The sequence below is a fragment of the Vanessa atalanta genome, chromosome 3 (genome assembly GCF_905147765.1).
Source record: "Vanessa atalanta chromosome 3, ilVanAtal1.2, whole genome shotgun sequence".
Classification (NCBI taxonomy): domain Eukaryota; kingdom Metazoa; phylum Arthropoda; class Insecta; order Lepidoptera; family Nymphalidae; genus Vanessa; species Vanessa atalanta.
In genome coordinates this window covers 14,346,741-14,365,489 of record NC_061873.1, presented here as the reverse complement: position 1 = coordinate 14,365,489, position 18,749 = coordinate 14,346,741, and positions in this window count along the sequence as shown.

Here is an 18,749-nt window from a genome sequence, read left to right as displayed (position 1 = left end):
CTGAATGTTCTCCTGAATGTCAATATTTTCGCATCGCAAAAGTGTTAATTTATTTAATTACACAACACATCGTTTATCAATTTCATTGTCTGACACTTCCGTGAGCGTTTAGTGGAGTGGATGGGTCTTACATAATTGTAAACTCGTATTCTAATAGTGTATGTATCCTCTGAAGCTTATAACCCCGTTTCTCACGCCCCGGCCCAACGGATTGGTGCGTGACACACTTTTCCCGGCTTCTTAGTTTTCTGCCTGGATTAAGCCCGGAGATTACCCGCACACCAATAAATATACGATGAGAAACACCCCCTGGTAAATTCATGCTGACACAGCTGGTCTTTTTGTCAAAGTTTATTTTACTTTGGCTTTTATTTCCAATTGTTTTCAATTTATTTATTTATTTTAAACTTCATTAACTTTATTCAGTCTCGAGATATAACGATAAACAAAATTATAATAATAACTACAGTACAGGAAACTGTTATTAAAAAGGTCTGCAATAAAAAATGACAATTCGTTAATGGACAAAAAAGTCGATAATAGTTAATTATGCATAGAATTAAATTATCATTATTTATTATTTATATTTTAAACATCTGTTAATAAGTAATTTGTAAAATGTTTGTTCTTCTGATTCAAATTGCGTAATACTTATCATCTTTGTCATTTAAAAAACGCTCATAAAACGCTCATCTTGGTACAACTCTTCGCCGATCACCTTCATAATTAAAACGTGTCGCATCGTGTTATTCTACTATTATACGTCACTAACTATTTGTTATTCCCTTAATAAATTTAAGTTATTATGAAACTTACAACATAAAGAACTTAAACTATTTTATAATATACATACCGTACCCGTATACTTAAACCCCCTTAAATTTCACGTGTCATTAAAAACTCGTTCTTAATGGCGGCTTTATGAAGGCAGCGACACATAATGTGAATTTAGTAAAAGCGAATTTGGTCGCGATCCTCGAACGGTCTTAAGCTAAACTGCCCCCTTAAAGGAGGATCCTCGCCTAAGAGCTCTTTTACGACTTTCATGAAGCTCCGCGCGAGTAGTAACAGACCTAGATTCCGTTATAGGGCTGTGATGACCACTCGAAAGAAGTAGGCGATACTTTGAAAAAATCTGTAAATATAATGAAAAATATGACAGTGTATACATATTACATAAGCTGTAATTTATCTATTGCTGAAATTGATATTAGGATAGCCTATTAAACTCTTTTGAGTTTTTCTCGTATTCTCGTATTTAGTAAATGGTTTAATTTCATAGACGCAAGACGGAGATGGGATGGCTTAGTGTTTCGAAGACTTTAATCAGAACAGAACCCGCACAATGCGACAATGAGCTTTGATATTCTGAATTGATATTTATAATTTATCTCGTGTTCGACGGCGAAGACATGACAAAGACATCGTCAGGAATGTGCGTCGGATAAAAATCTTCCAGATAAGTATCCATCAACCCGCATTGGGGAAGTGTGATGGAACGAGCCCCAAGTCTTCTCAAAAAGCAGAGGAGAATTTATTTATATCTATATCTAGCCCCGCAGTGAAACATTAACATGCCGTTACTGTTTCTTTAGATGTAAAATGTGTGTTTTGGAATGCCCAGCCGACATTTCCTAATTTGTTCCAATTTCACCTTATTAAACATTCAACATCTTAAACTCTATAACAAAGCGAGTCCTGCATAAACTATCACAATCAGTTGTAGTGACGTCGCAGTCCCTGTACAGACTCAGTCCCTACTCAGTGACAAGCGACGCAAGAAATTAGCTGCTGTCTTTGATGTCCTTTTGCAGCGGAATGAAAGCTGAGTGATAATTCAACTTATCAACTTTGAACAAAGATGTTCTGTATTTTTTGCAGCGTATACATGATGGTAAGAAATGGCATCACATGCCATAGCTACTGCACCGGCATCGTCAATGCAGTGCGACACTTACAACAAAGGTTTCCCTTGTGCCTGCAATAACCCCAATAACATATCATACAGTCTCGATCGGTCTTCAAACCGGAGCACAGGAATACTTTAAATCGAAGAACTGGTGATCGGGTTGTACCCAGGTGAGCTCAAATCCCCAATTCCAGTTTAAATTAACAAAAAACGAAATAAAACATGATTTAATTATTACGTTACTTAACAATAACATTGATAAGCAGTATGGCTCCAGTTATATAATAATGAAACGATTAAACCAACGAGCGGAGACGATCTCTTTTTAAAGTCCAATTTGTTGCAACATCACTCATTACAGCCCACCGGCCGGCCGCCTAATATAATTTCACGCAGTGGTACCGGCGCTTGTTGCTGCTGTGTCCGGTGATTGATATTATTTAATTATTGTTCGGGACGTTAGTCATCAATTAAATATTTAACATCCATTTTGATTTCATTTGTGTAATATATAACTTGGGCTTAGTATTTCTCTTCGCATGCAGATACTTTGGTAATTTTATATCGTTACACGTAAACAAATGTGTCTGTGATCCAATATCGTTTCAAAATTAACAAAGAGCTCTTTTTAATATTCATACTTAAACGTAAACGTAAGTTCATGGGTTGCGACGGTCTGTGTCCGCCGTTTCATTATTAAATTAAATTATTTAGACACGCGTCAGACACAATACGTCGAAAGATCATAGCTTTTGATATTGGCTTTACATTACATTGCATTAACAGCCTGTAAATTTTCCACGGCTGGGCTGGTTTCTTCACGATGTTTTCCTTCACCGCCGAGCACGAAATGAATTATAAACACAAATTAAGCACATGAAATTTAGTGATTTGAAACCGAAATCATCGGTTAAGATGCGCGCGTTCTAACCACTGGGCCATCTCGGCGCAGTTGCTTTTATCGACGTTTTATTAATAATCGCGATTAAGTTTTCTTGGAAATTTTATTGTTCGAGTTGGTCTCGTTGATCGTATTTCTGTGATGCAAATCTTATTACGAGGAGTTCGCGCCGCGCGCAGCGACGCAGCGCCGCGGGACTGCCTCCTAATAGAATTCAGACTTTAATATTATTTTTTTCTTTTCAGTCACATTCTATTACAAAGTGCAGTTAACGTTTTTACTATTTCATGTTTTCTGTAACTTCTGTTAAAAATAAATTCTTTTTCCAAATGCTGATTGAATTGTCGACCAAACACTTTATAGTTGCAGATTTATTTTTACTAATAGGTAAGCATTGCGCTTCTATATTTTAATAGAAAATGACTTTGACACAAATAACTTATGTAAATTAACAGAGGATTATTTAAAACGACAAACGACAGCGACATTACAAATGGATAAACATAAAAACGAGGATCACTATTACATTATGACAAAATAAAGTTACGATAAACTACTGGCGGAAATTGAAGAAACTGAAATAACCATAAAAACAACAGCAGTAACAGAAGACTTAATTTACTCCAGAAATCGTAATTATCGTGTATATTACTATTTATCAGTACAGCTACAAGCGTGGGACGCGAAAGTTGTAACAAACAAGAGCACTTGAAGCATTATTTACATGTAGGCCAACTTTTCTATATTATTTGTGTAGCTCATGTGGCCACTCGTCGTTACTATTATCCCAATGTCCTGATGTGAACAGAGGTAAAGCAGATATCCGTTATGTCTTTTGAGTAGCTGTTGTTCATTGACGCCCTCCGTAGTCGAGTAGTGTGTACACCGGTTTTCATGGGTACGCCACTCTGAGGTCCCGGATTCGATTCCCGGCCGAGTCGATGTAGAAAAAAGTTCATTAGTTTTCTATGTTGTCTTGGGTTTGGGTGTCTGTGGTACCGTCGTTACTTCTGATTTCCATAACACAAGTGCTTTAGCTACTTACATTGGGATCAGAGTAATGTATGTGATGTTGTCCAATATTAAAAAAAAAAAACAGAGTTTACAGGAGTTTTACGAAATTTGGACGAAATATGGGATACTCGACAAAATGTATCGTGTGATGTAGTGTATTGTATGTTCATCTTATCGTCACTAGCGGAATTTTTATTTTATGAATATTGCCGATACGGGTCTTTGATATTGCTTAAACTATTTGGGAACTAAATTGTTATGTAGCTACACTGGCTCGCTGAGCCCTCCAACGGGAACACAAAAATATTAAGTATTGCTCAGCGGTAGACAATAATGTATTTTGAATAAACGTGACACCTTATTCGCTCGTAAGCGGCGTGGGGAATGTTATCCGAGTAATCGAAAATAGTCAATTTTAATATACGGAATTTATTTCGTGTAACAATATGTCTGACAAATTCTGTTCGGCGCTTCATACATATTGAACACACATTACGACACATTTACGGCTCCTATTGTGTAGTGATGTTACATTAGTAGCGGGTCCGGTGGTTCGACACATGTAGCGGTACGTCTGCCAGCTATGTTGATATTATACGTGTGGGCGGACTTCAGTTTTTCACAAGTATTAGCTTTGTATTTACTATTAATCTTGTACTTCTTAGAAATATAATAATATCAGGAAGCCTTCATACTAAAAATGTTCTGAAAAATAAATTGCACAATACATATATATGTCGGAGGAAGCCATTGATGGAGTTGCTTGTTGATTGAACGATACTGCATAAAATTGTCTCTTTATCATCTAAACACATTTTAGAAATCTTAATATAATTTAATACGAATTCTTACATTGTTGTAAAGCCTAAAACATGTTTCTAATAACGGATTTGTGATTATATTTAAAGTAGGAAGTTATTAAGTAGCCATTGTCAACTGAATTACTGTTTAACGCATAGTGTGCAATGTTTAATGTTTATTGAAATTGTAAAAGGTTCTAATAACTTTTAATTTGATCTTACTTTATAAGTTACGTTTTTCACAGATTAAATAACATTATTATCGTAATTTAAGTAACGACCAATCAGAGCAGACCACGTGGCTTGAGTGAGGTCGAGGCGTCATCTTTATATAAGCCAGTTTGACGGTTGTCACAAGCGGAGTTGTAAATTGGGAATGGATCGAGTTGGGTCCTTGAAGTTGGTTTATTGGTGGTGTTAAGAAGTGGCGCTTTGAACTCACTGCTCGGCCTTAACAGTTAAAACATCTCTTTCTGATTATTATTAATTATCGGTTTGAGAGTTATATTATTTTTTGATAATATTTGCATAAATACATAAATGTCAATGTACTTGATATTTAACATTATTTCATTGTTTGCGTCATTGTCATCATTATTTTAAATCATGCCGTTGTCTCCTAAAAAGATACAATTAACTTATGGTAACTAGAGAAAGAAATTAAAAGTTTGATTAAAAATTATCTAAGTATCGCGTAAAAAACGCATCGATTGTCGTTTAATATTTTGTAGTACTGATTTTTCGATCATTGGACAAAATAAGTGTTTCTTTTAGAAATATTTATTTAATATTTCTTTAACCCCCGTCTGGAGACATCTTTAAGATCAAGGATCTCAACAAATATGTAAAATGACGATTCAAATATGCTTATATGAGTGTATAAGTATATTTTGGTTTTAAAATAACCCAAATTCCAAGACAATATTTTTTCGAAAAAATCTACTAATAAAATCGAATGATATACAATTATAGTTATAACCATTCATTAATTCCAAAAAATAGCAAAGAACACATTTTATTTTTCACAATTTAAATTAATAACTAATAATTTCGGGATAATATTTTTTTAAATACCTACAATGAAAAAATCAATGAAATCATGTCCTTTTTCTTCTTTTTAAACTAAAGATTTTAATAATAATAAGGTAATGAACTATAATTTTGCACTAATAAATATATTTTAAACTTCAGCACATTATAGGAATTTAATTTAAAATGGTTATTTTTATTACTAAAAGTATTTAAAATGGGCTATTTACTTTATTTTAAGTAATCAAATTTTACGCTTCTTAAAAATAAAATGATATCAATAAACCAATTACACGAGACACAGAATAATTAAAATTGAAAAGATATCGCAGTATTCGGTTTCCACAATTAATTTTATTCGCGAGTAATTTATTCTCACGCCGATAAAATTCAGTCGCTACTTCAGTTTTGATTCAATAATGATAATGACCGAAGTGAAACGAGCTCAATAAACGCCGTCCGTCCGTCCGTCCGTCTCTGTGGACTCGGTCGGAGCAAATATTTATATAGTAGTCCTGCGTATAACAACATAACTAATATTAAAAAGGTATGTACACTATTCACGTAGAAAGTACAACTACAACTATATAGTGCGTCAATATGTTGTATATTATTTGAGACATATATAGCATAATATGCTGACGTTTTTTTAGTTATTACATAAATATACTACCGGCCATGACCTGATTTCGCAATCGATTAAAATGATGCCCTGGACTACAGATCATGAGGTCCTGGAATCCTGATCCGGGTCGGATAAATAAAAAGTTATCGGGTTATATTTAACAACAATCTCAGTAGCAGTTCAGCGTCTCGTAGTTGAAAGTATTGATAATCCCGTGCCACGCAAAGCACGCAGATAATAGGTGCCAACATCAGTCTAGAAGTCATCATCATCATACAATAGCATACTATAGTATAGCATATTATAGTATAGCTATAACTACCCAACAAAACTAAATAATAATAATTAACGAGTGTGTATTTCTGAAAAGCGATAAACATTCATATTAGTACGAGTAAAGTTCGAGGCAAACAAAACCGAAGCAGCATCCCCGGCTTACCCCGAGCCCGTATTTCGTTCAGCGGCGCGACATGTATTTCACAGGTTCACAGTTCTAGTGTCGCCGGTCGCGTTGCAGCTATAACTCAGCTGTTGCTTAGCGTCGTGTCTCACACTCGCGTCTGCGGCGCGTCATGTGTGGAGCTCGACGTTAACTTTCAAACTTCTATTTAGTTTAAATCACTCAGTCACGTCTGGAAACAAAATATTTTAAATGATCCATTTTAAATATAATTACACTGCAAATCATAATCGCGTCAGTTATGGCAAGAACACTCTCAGCTACAATAAAAATGCAATAACCTTAAAAAATAAACATCCCACCGCTGGAGTCACTAATAGCAGGCAGTAGTATTGTAAAGGGTTTGCTTGCTACAGGTAGGAGTTAATGGAATACACAAATATCTGAATAGTGGTTAATTCTTACATTTGTGGATCCTATTACCGCTACAGTACAGTCTGATTAAACATCGATACTCGTATGTGTATATTATACAGATGTTTACACAAACTATACTGCGTCCAAAGCTGTGTCATGACTGGTGGCGATCGAGTCGCGTCTTTTAATGTCCGTTGGATTCTTATCATTTTCGATATAATATATTCAGTATGAACCGAATCAATTGACGCCTAAGCGATCAAAAGGCAATAACGAGAATACACCAGTTCTCACGAAAACGATCAATACAGGAGTACACGATAATGCCAACATCACCAAAAGATCTACAAAGAGAATGGCTCTCTCCTCTCCACCTGCATCGGAACTTAAAAGTGTCTTATCCCATGGCGAATACCGCGATATGCTTAAAGAAATTGTCAAAGACGAAATGAATGTTATGCTTACCCAGTTAAAATTATCTCTGAAGTCTATTTTGAATGACGAGCTCAAGCTAATCAAAGACGAACTCGGTGAAATGAAAACGTCAATCAACTTTATAAATAGCCAATACGATAATTTTATTAAAGAACATAAATCGAATATAAATTTAATTAAAGAATTGAAGGACGAGAATTTAAAAGCACAAACAAATTTAAATAATTTAACCACCCGTATTAACGATCTCGAACAGCGGGCCAGGGAAAGAAACTTGGAGATTCAATGTGTTCCAGAAATCAGAAACGAAAATCTAAATACAGTTATTAAACAACTGGGCAATATTATTGGATCAGAAATCCCCGAAGATAAAATATTAAGTTGTTCTAGAGTAGCTAAAGCTAATCGCCAAAGTCCGCGGCCACGATCTATCGTGGTTCAGTTTAGCTCAATGAATGTTCGAGACAGCTTCCTAGCATCTGTTATCAAATTTAACAAAACGCATCCAAATGATAAATTGAACACATCGCATTTAGGTATCGGGGGAATCAAGAAAGCTATTTATGTTATGGAACATTTATCGCCTGCAAACAAAGCTCTACATGCGGCCACAAGAATCAAGGCAAAGGAAAAGGGCTATAGATACGTATGGATAAGGAACGGGCGTATCTTTGTTCGGAAAAATGACAGTTCAGATTTCAAAATAGTTAAGGATATGGAGTTTTTGGACACATTAAAGTAATGTCGGTAATTTTCTGAAAGTGTTGTCATGATTTTTGGTATTTTTATTGTTAAAATTCTCAGCTTTGAATATATTTTACCAGAATGTTCGTGGCTTAAAAACTAAGACCCATGAAGTATACCGTAATATTTCTGTTAATAATCACGACATAATTGTGTTGACTGAAACGTGGTTAAACTGCTCAATATTAAACAGTGAGTTGTTTGATAACAGATATAATGTTTACAGAAGAGACAGAAGCTCTTGCAAACTCAGCAATAAAACGGATGGTGGAGGAGTTCTTATCGGTATTAATAAAAATCTAATATCCTGTAGAAAATACGAATGGGAAAGCGATATTGAGGATATTTGGATCACTTTAAAAATTCCAAACTTCAAAGGCGTCAAATCATTAGTCTTATGCGCTGTGTACCTTCCACCACCCGTTAAAAAACCGATTCTTGAACACTTTTTTAATAATTGTAATCGCGTAGCCGAGCAACATGACATGTACACTTGTATTGTGGGTGACTTTAATTTGAGTTGTATTGACTGGAATATGTTTCAAAATTCATTATTTAAGCCCAATCCTCCTGCTGCGCAGTTATTATTAGATTTTGTATCTGAAAATGGTTTACAGCAATTTAATACCATCAATAATAATAAAAATAAAATCTTAGACCTTGTACTCTCTAACTTTCCTAAATGCAACGTGGAACTGTCTAATAATTTTGTTTGCAATATTGATTCGCTGCATCCTCCCTTAGAAATTCGCATCCCTAGTATTGAATATGATACACTAAAAAGTAACACGACTAAAAAATATTGCTTCTTTAAAGCTGATTTTGATTCTATCATTAAATCATTAGATGAATTAGATTGGTATAAGATACTGGAGGCCTGTTCTGACGTCAATGAAATGGTATGCCTTCTATACGATACTTTACAAAACTTAATTTCAAAATTTGTCCCACTAAAAAATGTTAAAAAAGATAGCTATCCCAACTGGATTAGCCAAAGTTTAAAAAAGAGACTTAAAGAAAAACACAAATTATTAGAACGCGTAAAAAAATATAAGAACCCAATGGATGATTTATCACTCAAGCTAATCAGTAAACGCTGTAGAAAATTATCTCAAGACGCATACAATAACCATAATAATAACATTGAGATTCAGATCCACAAAAACCCTAAAATGTTTTGGTCCTTCCTTAAAAGTAAGAGAAACAATAGAAGTTCTTACCCTTCATCAATGAGTGACGGCACGATCACAACCAATGTTGGAGAAGAAATTTGCAACTTATTTTCTAGTTATTTTAGCACACTTTACAAGCCGACGAATAATGTCACACGTCTAACTCAAGAATATATCTCAAAACATCTTCTTCCAATGACAGGTATCAGCGACAACTTCATATTTCCAGAAATCACCCTTGAAACTATTTTTAATAAACTAGCTAGCTTAGACATCTCAAAAGGCTCTGGCCCTGACAACATACCGCCTATCCTGATTAGGAATTGTGCTTCCAGCTTGGCCCTTCCGCTGTACATAATTGTTAACACTTCTTTGCGAACTGGAATATTTCCTACTGCATGGAAACAAGCTAGGATTGTGCCTATTCATAAAGATGGCAAAGATTCCTTAGTGCAAAATTATAGACCAATATCCATGTTATCCACGTTCGCCAAGATTTTTGAATCCTTAGTATGTCCTTATATAAAAGTGTATATGAAACATTTCATATCAGAGTATCAGCATGGATTTGTTACGGGCAGGTCTTGTAGTACGAATTTAGTGAACTTCACTGAATATCTAAGTGAAGCTATTGATTCTCAACAACAGGTCGATGCTATTTACACAGATTTCCAGAAGGCATTTGACAAAGTACCTCACTGTATTCTGCTACAGAAACTAGAGCTTTATGGTTTTTCTGGAATATCGCTGCAATGGTTTTCTTCATACCTAAGCGACCGAAGTTTTTGCGTTGCAGTTAATGGTTACACATCAAACAAATACATGATAGCAACAGGCGTACCCCAAGGCTCCCATTTAGGGCCAATACTATTTAATATCTTTATTAATGACATCGTAACGTGTTTTAAATACTCCATACCGTCCCTATATGCTGATGACCTAAAGTTCTCAAAAATTATTCATTCGCTTGACGACTCAGTCCTCTTACAAATGGACTTTAATCGAATAGTCGAATGGGTTAAGACTAATGGCATGTCACTTAATATAAAAAAATGTTCGCACATAAAATTTACACGCAAACACAACATTTTACCGACACAATATTACCTTCAACACGAAAGATTAACGGAAGTAACCCATATAAAGGATCTTGGCATTTTTTTGGATCAGAAATTAACATATACCCTGCACATTGATCATGTCGTTAATAAAAGTACAAAAATACTTGGCTTTGTTTTAAGGAATGGTAGAATTTTCAAACACGTAAAGACCAAAATTATTTTGTATAACAGCCTTGTACGTAGCATTTTGGAATACTGCAGTATGGTCTGGCGACCACATTATGCTACCCATCAGTTGAGGCTAGAACGTATACAGAGGCGTTTCCTATGGCACTTAGCATACACAGAGGGTATTGCTAAACAAATTTCGTCTTATGCTAAGAGAATCGAATATTTTAACATGATGACCTTAGAAAACAGAAGAACTTTATTAGACCTAATATTCTTATATAAAATCTTTAGAAACAAACTTGACTGTCCCCATTTACTATCCAAATTCAACTTTAGAGCACCATCCAGATACCCTCGTAACCCAGTAAAACCGCTCTCCACACCACGGCGGAAAACAGTTTTTGGTAATCACTCAGCAGTTGCTCGAATGTCCAAATTGCTCAATGACTTCAGCGATTCAATAGATTTAAACATTGTAAGCCTCCCAAAGTTCCGACATCTAGTTATAGACCGAATTAAAAACGTCTAATTCTATATTGATGTCCAAATTTCAAATTTTTAATTTATACAAAATTTTACGTTATAATAAACTAAATTTTTTATTCGATTTACGAAACAATACTATTTTAATTCTATAACTTATTAGATGATAAATGATGATTTGTATAATTATAATTGAATGATAAATTATTTTAATTGTTTTCGTTATCAATGCATGCCATAATATAATTTAATTTTAAGATATATTAAATATTTTATTGTTGTATTTTATGATTAGACTAACTGTTGACTAGATTTATTGTTGAATACTGTTAACCTATTATTAAATTGATGATATTGTAATCTAAATAACCAATTTATTTTAAATTTTAAATTGTAAGAAATCGTTTTAACTTTATTTTAATTGTTATAATTGTAATATTATTAATTTTTCCTACCATGTGATCATTTTTTTTTACTTTGTTGTCAAATTAGAACCGCTTAAACAGAATGTATATTAATCGTACATGTCGTGTTTGCTTTAATATAGTTGTACATTTAGAAAGTAATTAGTATGTAAATTAAAAAATTGTATCATCAAAATGTAACAACTGCTAGCAAACCTAATTAAATAAATAAATAAATAAATAAAATCACATTTAATTTTTCGCAGAAAACTGTTTGGTGTTGTCGTGCAGAAGTGTCAACATTCAACATTCGCTAAGATTTCATTGTAAATAAATTACTTATTGTAGGAAGTTTTGATGTCCCACCCACAAGCTTTGTCATTATCCAGAAAATAATTTCAAATTAAGTATCGAAAGTGATTCAGGCCAGTACAACTAAATTAAACGTACGCGGCACATCTCAACGGGACTTGGTCGATGTTTAAAATATTTAAAACTTGAAATACCGAAATGGCTTCGATCTCGTTTAAAATCCACCAACGCGTTCATGTCAGTCGTCACATGAAATCGAAGCATTCGTCGCCGCAGATCAGTGCGCGGAGCGTTTTATTTCACCACTCTCAATATTACTTCTCCTGGATCCAATAACGAATATTTCAGCAGAGCAGGCTGTCATATTACACTGTTATATGCCTGATAGCGGACTCCCTCGCTTTACTTTACTTATTGTATTAAAATAACGCATCGAGCTGTTGAATTGAAATTACTTACTTATTGTTCATTATTATGGGCGCATTTAGATTAGTGCAAAAATTACGAACATTATCAAAAGTCGAACTAATATTAACACTGAAATAATTTATACGAAGTTAAAGTTACATAATATAAAGCTTAGCGTCGGTCGCGGCGCGGCCGCCTCGTGTACATTCATATTTCTTCAAATCTGTTTGTTGTCTCTCATTTGCATTTATATCGAATCGAGACCTGCCTATTTTTGGTTCTGTTGATTTTATTCAATCCATTAACAAGATGTTATGTTTTATTTTTGACGATAAGTCTTTAGCATATGCCGAATACAACATAAATAGTTTTATTGCACGAAAGTTCTACCTAAATGTATTAAAAATGCAGCTTCAAATGAATATGGCACAATAAGTGTACAAAGGTACTCTTATTGCATCCAGAAATTTCTTCCAGACCGACAGAAAATAAGAGCATGTGTAACTTTCTTAATACACTATTATATAAACTTAGCATAATAATAGCATAAGCAGCCTGTGAATTTCCCACTGCTGGGCTAAAGGCCTCCTCTCCCTTTGAGGAGAAGGTTTGGAGCATATTCCACCACGCTGCTCCAATGCGGGTTGGCGGAATACACATGTGGCAGAATTTAGTTTAAATTAGACACATGCAGGTTTCCTCACGATGTATTCCTTCACCGCCGAGCACGAGATGAATTATAAACAGAAATTAAGCACATGATAATTCAGTGGTGCCTGCCTGGGTTTGAACCCGAAATCATCGGTTAAGACGCACTAACCACTGGGCCATGTCGGCTATATAAACTTACAAACTCTTAATGAGAGCACAAACGGCTACAATCTGGGAAATTTTGCACTTCATCCTTATAATGACGATCTATAATGCGGATGACGTCATCGTCGACTAGCTGGTTAAATTTGCCGCGTTAAAGTTATAATTTTGCTATAAAATATGAAAGTTATGTTAAAGTATTTTAAATATTAATTTTAAGCACCGTAAGCAACAACAACATAAGCTGACCAAAAGAACTTCGAACGTTATCGTTCGCGCTCCTAACGCCCCCGATTTATCTTTGTATCAATTTGTTTACGAGTCATGTCGCGACCGTATCTTACGGCTATAAATCCTCGCGTACACCATACACTCTGTCGCCGGGGGTTGAAATTTCAAAAAAGAAAATACTAAAATACGGAATCATACATTTTTATTTTAAATTTTGTTATTATTATTACAGAATTATCAGCTTTTATTTACAATGAAAGCTTTACTAATAAACGAGGAGACGTTATTCTAGTAAACCAATAAACACAAAACTTAAAATAGAAGATGCAGCGTGCTTCGGAGGTTTTAGTATATTATTTTAGCAAATAAGTAGCAGCTGCTCCTTATAGTTTCAGTAGATTTCATTAAATGACTTTTATATTATAAGGGTTAACAATTCTGTCTCCTTTGTAAAAAAACCAAAAGGATTTGCTTTTTTTTAAGTTTATATGACATAATACTGTACTCATAAAAATAGTAATATAAATAAATTCAAAGAGAAATAAGTGGAACAGCAAAAACCGCATTACTTAAGCTTAAAAATGTAAAATCTGGCATGTTTATGTAAAAATAATAATCATGACTAGGTCAGTAGTCAAATTTTACCGTTTTCTAAATTTCGTCAATGACTACGTCGAAAAACTCGATAGACAAAAGAAGGAGAAAAAGTTATTGAACCGATTTAAGTTTACCTATTTACATAAAGATTGATATTATTATAAATACACAAAATATCGATAACGAAGCTAAAATTCTCCAAGGCTTAAAGAAGAGGTAAATTAATAAAAGTAGAGTTTCAAATGTCTTTCTATTCACTTTCTAAGCGTTTGACCGTGCAACACATCAAACGGAACTTCGTGTTTGTTATCATAATAAACAGAGGTGTGAGTGTCCTGGTACTCACTGACACTGACACTGACATCAGCTGTCGCTCGAAGTCTCGGTTAATCCCTGTAGTGTAGCGTGTCCCGAGCGCTAACATGTTTTCACATCAATAATTATTCATTCATCTAATTCCAATATCTATTGCAAGCAATCAGGTAAATTGGTATTGAGATGGATAAAGGGATCGGATTGAAAGGATTTTCGGTTTCATGCTTAAAGTGCAGAGACATTAATAAATGCGTCCTTCATAATGTCAAGTACAGAATCAAGAAATGACTGGTATAGCAATTCAATATCGCCTAGCGAATCATTTATAAGACCCGCAGTACATCTGTATGTTATCGTTTCAGAATTAGTGTGATTTGACAAATAGGAAGCCACGCCTCAAAAAACATAGTGTAAGACGAATGAAAAAATTGAAGAAAGGAAAACATAAGAATTGTTTTTTAAAGTCACTTAACATATTGAGTTTTTTTTTTAAAGTAAAGTTGTAACAAAGAATTTCGTCGAATCGAGCACGAGATCGTCCGTTAACATATTTAAAGTGTTAAGCTTTTATAATTGTATTAAAACTTTATGACTTCATATGCTTGTAATAATATGTAGTTTCCTAAAGTATGTCTTAAAACGGCGATACCAAAAACACTTATAGTCGCGTGCACGACCATTCGCTTCAAACTGAATGCGGCTGCTTTTCATTTGCCTAAGTAATCACTCGTGTTTTCACAAACTTAGTGTCTCTCATTCTAACATCGGTCTACAATTGGAATTTTGCAACAGTTTCCAGAAGTTTCTGAGTCACGGAGAGCAGAGGACGCGAGAGTGGAGTCAGGACGTGACAATCTGTGCCGGCATGAATATTCACGGGGCACTTCGTTTTGTCAGATTGCGAGTCGGAGCAAACACGAAATGGAAATGCAAATTATATTGGGAATGATGAATTATTTAGTCGAAACTTTGTACATTATTTTATCGAATTATGTAGTTCAATTGAAAAGTATCAAAATTATCACTGATAGTTTTATACTTAAGCCGTGTACTCATGGCAAATTCTAAAGATTTGTGCACCAGCTACTAATATTACTACTGCACAAATACACTGTTTGCTATATTTCAGCTTAATCTTTTGGATAAAAATGATTTCAAAATTAGGTTCAAAATATGATACAGTCATATTGACAAGTCATGCCATATCATGTAAGTCTCAGTAGTTACTTCCGCCCGCCCGGTGTGGCGGTAGGTATGATTTCGATCTGTCACGAAATGTCTGGTCCAATTTTTACTCTAAAACACTATTTTTGAGCGATACTAATTATCGCTTATATAATAGTTACACGTATTGTAAATTTCTACAGATCTGAATTTTCTATTCCCGTAATTAATTTCCAATGCGAATTGTGTCCAAAATGTTCATTGATTAGTTTTTATGTAAGCTCGTCGGAGAAGATTTCAATCAAACCGTTACTAGGCGGTCTAAAGCCGAACAACGGTTTTTAGAATTGTTTAATTTTCTGTTTGGATAATTAGAAACTACTACTGGTTCTGTTATCTTCATCGATATATTAACACATATATATAATGACTGCAGGCATAAGAAGCGCTTTAATAACAATAAAGACATCCCTCATACCTGTAGTTGTTGTTAATTCGATTTATGTAAGCGTGTAAAATATTATGTAGAGTGAAAATCTTTGACTTCACAGGAATAAGACGGGAAAAAGTGTGAGCTACTCATACGTATAAAAGTTACAAACACGTCGCTCCGGGACATGCGGGATCGTATTAAATGAGGGAATTGAATTTACGCACGACGTTTTGCACGAATGGAGAAATTAGGAAAGAAACGGACAGGTAACGAATTTATCAAATTAAGCGTACCGTAAGTCACCTTGTGTTTATTGATAATCGTACGAGGTCTAAATATGAGAAGTCCAAACCAAAGATACTCACGAGCCAGTAGTGTCGACTGATTCAAACTTGCATAAGAAAATCTAACTTTTGGTATGTTACGAGAGACGACTGATACATTTTCTTGTGTCATCTTACTATCATTGTATTTTTGGTGAATAATTGTAATAACAAATGAATATAATAACAATATTATTTAAAAAATAAATAAAAAAAACTAATTGAAATAAAATAAAAAAATCAAATTATATTATAGTAATATGTACCTCTCGTAAATTATAAGTAATTACGTCTAACTAAAGAGGATTTCATCTTTAAATTAGCAAGCGGAGTTCAAAATGAAATCGTAATGAAGTTTGGAACGTTATGAAAATGCAGCGCGTCGAACCAATGTTATTGTCTATTCAAGTCATATTAATTATTGACGTTTCAATTTGGAAACAATTTTAATATTCTAGTTGAGTCTGTAAGGAAACAAGTTAATTGAACATATACATATAGCGCCGACCGCGCCTCGCGTTCCCTGAACACGGCGACTTTTTAATCCATACAAGCACCGTTTTGATTCTGTGGCTTCTGTGCCTTGATTTGTATCACTTCGTCTTTTAAGCAATATGAGAACACTTGCGAGTGTGGCGTGACCGTATTTATGAAATATTTCCATGAATATATTATGTAAATACAACCCGATGTGAAGGAACGTCGTGACGTTCCGATTTGAATGGTGATAGAGCAAGTGGGCTAACTTACCTCGGTGGGTGCCTGAGGCCGTGTTTTTCTTAATAATATTGGTAAACTGACGGGTAAACCGGCCACGTGATAGTAATTAACAATGTTGACATGTAATGGTTCATATCTCTTTCAGCAGCGTGCAGCCTTGGCGATGAAGATAATCCTACATCGCCATTGCTCCCCCAAGCATTGATGAGATTTTTGTTCAGGTTTAATCCAGGGCAGTACCTACCTGGACGCACTTGCAGAAAGCTTTAGCCTGCGAAATAATTTGTTTATATTTCTTACAGTTATGGTATCTTTGACACCAGCTCATTGCTCGTCGGCCTTTCTAAGCTAAATTCAAACCAAAACTTGGCGACGTACTGTAATTATATACAAGGCGTGCCATGAGCGTGCGTAAGAAGACTATAAAATTATAAAATCTATTTTTTTACAGTGAACGAATAATCTTCTTTAAGTCTAAAATGACGTTAACGAGAATTAATGATCAGCACCGACGAGGTATTTAGTTAAGCAGTGATTAGTGAGCTCGAGTGCAGCGGCGAGAGGGGCGGGGTAGGGGCGGGGTAGTGAGGAGAGATTACGGGGGTGTATTATGTATACATTTAGCTGCGAGTGATAAATTGTATACATGTTTCTTAAGAAAAATTACAAAAGAAGAGATATGAGATTAATAAAGTGTGATAAAATTGAATTAAAAATCGATTATATATACCAGTAAAAAGTGTCATTAAAAGCGTTTTTTTAATTTTTCGAGTCATATTTGAAAATTCAATACAACGTTTCACTGCGGTTATTCGTTTATAATATTGTAAAATCTTGCAAATAATTTTTGTATTTGTATAAACGATATATATTATAGTTGTTTTAAAAAATATTTCAATAGATTAAATAACACAAAAAAATAAATAAATTATATGCTTGGCATCGACGCTAATTGGTACTTAATATTAAACGCATGTCGTGTCTCCATCATGAGAAATGTAATGTCATTTTGTTTTGTAGACTTTTGAACATCAACTAAATTAAAAGTAGTCAGTTAGTATTCGTTGATAATAATATTAATATTCGTTGACAAATAGTTATTGTATTATATTTATAAGGTTGATACAAAAGGGTCTCTATTGAGTTTCCTGCCGTGTATTCTCGTTTTGGATTTACATTTGGATCTATCTTAAATTACTATTCAAAAGTACTGAGAAGCGAACCTGAATTTAGTATATTCAAATTCTGATTTATGAAATATTAAATGACGACACGAACTTTTAAGGACTATTATAGTCGACTATCAGTTAAATAATATTAATTTATTTTAATGTTCTAGGAATAGTCACTAAAGCTGCGTAGAAGTCCTCGGGAATAGGTCAAATATGCTGACCTCGGTCAGGTCCGATCCGTTCCAGCTTTGTTCCAGGTTTTACATATTTGTATTTAAAACGAGTCACGGCATTTTTAGCATAGAGCAAATTACAAATGTATTAGTAATGAGTGTCAAAAAGCCGTAGGAAAATACTTTTTTAGGACAATTTTATAATAATATAATTATATGGAGTATTAATTAGTTTAAAAAGTTGATTGATTCGGTTCCGGATTGGGATAATAACTTATGATAAACCTTTCTCTCAGTAATTTCACTTATAGCGACACCAGTAGTAGTCCAGAGTTTTAAAATCGGCAGTTGGCACTCTCGTCCCTACAAATACGTGAAGCTTTTGGTTCTGCGCCTAAACTCCTTACGTATCAGATTATCGCTCTTTTGAACTATAACAGCGAAGCAACAGTGCTGTCCCTTTGATTGTGTCCTCACATTTTATGCACTCTTATCAAAATGCTCCACATAAAATGGCCGCTGG